Here is a 4,649-nt window from a genome sequence, read left to right as displayed (position 1 = left end):
TGATGGTACTCGGCGCAGCGTTCGAGTATAAGTGTTTCGACGACTGATCGACCGCCACCGTGTTATTTTCGACGGTCGCTTGAGCCATTTGCGGTTGATGAGACTAGGAAAATCGTACGATTCGTCGGTGACGGCACCCATTGTGGCCGCGGCAGCGGCTGCGGTAGCGGTAGCAGCAGCAGGTGTTGTCGGCGCTGACGTCGCTGGGGTGCTCGGTTTCGAGCTCTCAGTGGCACCGTCTAGATTCAGGTAATTATGACCGGGATTTTCGGGTAACATGTGAGGCGGTTTTTGGTGGTCTGGGCGGTGCTGGTAACTTCTCTAAGGCTGGTGGCACCGCGGAATCGACGATTCTGAGCTTGCCGAAGCGTTTTCTCACACTCCATGAGCCGATCTCGTGATCGCTAGGGCCGTGAGGTTGTCGTGCATCACCTATCACAATTTTACTTTAATAAATAAGAAAAACGAATTAAATCACATTGTTAAACATTGTTAAACACTCACCGGTTGAAGGAAGAGTGTCCCAATTCGGGTTCGTTACAGACGCCGTCCACTCGTCGTCGGTGAAGACGCTCTCGGCATCCGTCGTTGTGGGCGACCGCGGTGGTGAGGGTGCCAATCTTCTCGGGGCGTCGTAATGCTCGGGTCCCTGTCCAAGAGCCGAATTCAGAGAAACTAGTGTCGTTGAGCCGACGACCGGAAATGCACTCGCTAATAGGAATGTAGGGACCAGAGATCGTGCTAGTAGGTGAAATTGGCGGGGATTCTTGAGACTCGTATTGAAACACTGAAAGAAAAACAAATTAATAGTAAATAGTAACTCGATATTAGAATTATAATTAAAACTTAGAATTGGCAAGTAAGAATACTGACTTACTCACATATGCATTTAAATTACATAAAAAAATCTTTAAATACAAACTCAAATACAAAAATCATTTTATTTATATTTGTAATACTAAAAAAAAATTGATTTCGTTATTGTCAGAAATCATAATTCTATCCATAATTCTATTTACAATTTAATGCATTTTCTGTACATTTAATGCAAGAACACTATAAAAACAAAGGTAATAATGAGTTAAAACTTGAAATTCTGTTACTTTGTTGTTCTTCGTCCTGAGTATATGCCTTCAGACTGCAAACTTGACAAACCGCATCCACCCATTTGTTCATGTCCACTTCATTCTCAGCGACTAAATAATAATTCCGCTTTGGTGTCTTTACATTAAAACATGTACTGATATTTCTGTTTACGATTTTCATATCGAAGACCTGCGTCCACCTGTGACAGAGTATCAATGAGTATCCGTTAGTTCATTGGAAGTAATAAAGATAACGTGACAGATACCTGTTCACATTGATCTAGATCGATGCGACCCTTGAGTTTACGGCAACGTCTGTCGGTATAATACTCCAGGAAGTATTGACCAGGCAGCTCGCCACTGTGACGAAGGGCAAACCACCGCTTTCGCCATCGCTATTAAAAATAGATATTAAAGATAGATATACCTTTGTCTCAAACCTAACATTAACCTATCAAAAAATATGTCGATGTTCAGAATATCCGATAAACACGACCACGTCGCTTATCACGAAAATTGTACGTCTTTTTCGAAACGCGAGTTCCAAAAATGATTGAAGAGTAACGAAAAGAAAAAAAAATCTCGCAAATTCTCCTGAAATTAGGTTAGGTTAGGTTACGTCGAGGCGTAATTTCGTGCAAGCGACGAACGACAGAATTGTCGTCGCCGAACTGACGTTCAACCTGTTCACGAGGGAGAGATTAGGCAATGTTGTTCCAGAGTCCACCTCTTCCTCGAGAGGCTAAGTCTCTCGTAAAGATAGAAAGGGAGAGATTTGACGAGTCAGGACGTAAACAAAGGTCCAGGCCTTAAGATCTGATAAATAAGGTATCTGCTTAATACTTTAATACCAACCGCTCTCCAGAGCTTGGTAGGCGGCGATTTGATGAGCCATCCTTCGTGGACGATCTCCTGGGACATGGATGTCTTGAGCACTTCCATTCCTCCCTACACCCAGGTGACGGTGATCACGGTGGTCACGACGGTGTGCGATCGTACGCTCGTACGCTCGTACGCTCGTTCGCTCGCTCGCTCGCTCGCTCGTCAAGCAATCTCCGATCCGATCTTAGTGTGTCTCAGTGGCGCATCCTGATAAATGCGCGCGAGGAACCACCGACGACGACGACGACGCTCTCGTCGTTCATCTGTCTATTTTTGGCCCCCGACAGCTCAACACACGGAGTAATCGAGAAGAGTCCTTTACGTACGTGCAATGCACACCGTTGCACACGGTCGACTGTAACTCCCCCTTTCCGTCTCTCACGCTCCTTGCTCCGAAGTTCGAGCTTGCGTACGCATGCGCGCGATGGTACCGACACGCGAGAGAAACGGAGAGCGGAGAGACCGACGCGGAGTAGCCCGCAACGGGGGACACTGCTGTTGCAGATCCTCGACGCACAAAGACGCGCGCACGAACAGCGACGGGGCCGCCGATTCTCCGTCTCGCCTCATCTCGTCCACCGACGGTTACCACCACCACCGCCACCACGTCGTTGTCGTGGCCACGCGTGCCAAGGCTCGCGCGAGTGATATGACATGACGCACACGGTGCCCACTCCGGGGACTGTCCGACGATGACAGTGACGTACGCGCCCCCGCGACCACCCGAATCCTCCGATTAGGCGTTGCCTCTCTGATATCTCTTGATACCCCTCTCTTTCTCTCTCTCTCTTGACTGATAGAATTGAAAGATAGAGGGAAAGGATCGCGCGTCCAATCAAGGACGAATAATCAGCGCCGCTGCAATTGCCAATCGCATCGAGAGGAGAAAGAGAGAGAGAGAGAGAGAGAGAGAGAGGAAATCTTCGCGCGGAGTCGGATCAGAAATCGAGGGTAACAGCGCGGAAAATCCTCCATCCTTTCGTCAATCCTCGCCCTTTCTCTTCTTCCATCCTAACGCGCGCCTTGTCGATTGTCGGCGCACGGCACGCACGGCATCAAGCGCCATCGCATTCACGATGTTCGGGAGTAAATCGGCGTCCTCTACCCCACCCCGTCGCGATCGCGGCCTCGCTTTCTCGCGCAGAGCGCCTTGGTATTCGAGAGATTTCCCTCGATCGCGCCTCCTCGATCTTTCGTCATTGGGAGAAGATGCGAAACGTTCCCGGAGGTGCATTCACCTGTATGTTCTTTTGCAGCGTTTTCCCGACCTCGGAGATTAACATTGATCGTCGCTCGGTTCTCTCCTGAGATGGACAGATGGAAAAAGATTTCCGGCTGATTACTTTGAATTTTTGATGATCTTTTTGACACAAGGAAATAATAGCGTAGAAATGGCATGAAAGCCAATCAACCGAAGTTTTCTCCAGTTGAAAAAAAAATTAGGTTGCAACAGGCTTGATTATCTTTTTCTTAAAGTATATACATAAGGCGTTACAATTTCAGTCGTAATATACAAATTATATTAATGACTGTAATAAACTATTACGCTCAACACATTAGAGATGTCCGAATTATTCGAATATAAACTATTTCAAAATTTCGAATTACTTATAGAAAATTAATTTGCATACCTCTACGTTAAATATCCGCTCCTTGTCAATTTTTTTTCGAAAGTTAATTTCTAATGAAATATTATTACTAATTAAGGGATGGCAATCGTGTTCACGACAGTCTGTAACGTTAACTCGGAGAAGTTTGCGTAAGGACGACTTCGATCAAGTGCCGATTAACTAAATTAGCGATCAAATCCAACTAGCAGAATCGCCTGAAGCAAAACTTATGCTTTATACCTCTCGTCTCCAATCTTCTTCTATTAAACAACAAAAATGTTAATAATTCTATTCACGTTAACGGAATAACATCATGTAATTTTAGTTAATCATCGGTTAAGCGGAATTTGATTGACGACGCTCCGGAATCCCGCGATTATATTTCTCGACTTCTAACAAAGGGCAAAAAAAGAAATTAATTGATTAGGCGATTTATGAATTTCACGGTATTTGGGTATAATGCTCCAGAGCCGTTTCATCGGCGTTGTTTTCCGAGCGGATGCCGCCGAGGAGTGCGTCGCAGCGCGGACTCGCGCGGAAGGGCAATGTCGCGCATAATCGCGGGGAATAGAGCGCTTAATTTGCAATTCAATGGGCCAACGCCGTAGACCGCGCCGATCGATATTCAAATCCGGTTTTCATATATCGCGCGGTAATCCCGCAAATCTAACGCCGACGAACGAGAAACGACGTGCGGAAGAACCGCGCGGGATAATAATTAATATTAATAGTATGAACTAATTTCGCTTATTGTGATATCAAAAATATAAGGTTGCAACGAAGCTCTATGAAATAAAGAAAACAATAAAGTCTACTTATCAGACATATAAAATGTAAAATAGATTATTTGGCGTTTACTTATTTCTACAATATCTCTATGGCCATGCCTATAATACCTATGCATATTACACGTCAAATATTTTGATAAAAAAACTTGCTCAAGTATCCATATCCCTTTGCTTCACAGTGATAGCCTGATATATGGTCGGCATTCGTTTTTTTTTCTTTTCTAAGCGAATTAAAGTAAAAATAGAGGTTCAGAAGAAATCTTCCTTCCCACGGGTACGACCTT

At 45.1% G+C, this 4,649-nt stretch overlaps 1 pseudogene; it reads right to left on the bottom strand.

Moving 5' to 3' along the window:
- Nucleotides 1-4: 4 nt before the first annotated feature.
- Nucleotides 5-2,401, bottom strand: LOC118648204 (annotated as a pseudogene).
- Between the last annotated feature and the right edge of the window lie 2,248 nt (nt 2,402-4,649).

This window comes from Monomorium pharaonis, unplaced genomic scaffold, assembly GCF_013373865.1.
Source record: "Monomorium pharaonis isolate MP-MQ-018 unplaced genomic scaffold, ASM1337386v2 scaffold_284, whole genome shotgun sequence".
NCBI classification, from domain to species: Eukaryota; Metazoa; Arthropoda; class Insecta; order Hymenoptera; family Formicidae; genus Monomorium; species Monomorium pharaonis.
This window is presented reverse-complemented; position numbering and strand designations above follow the sequence as displayed.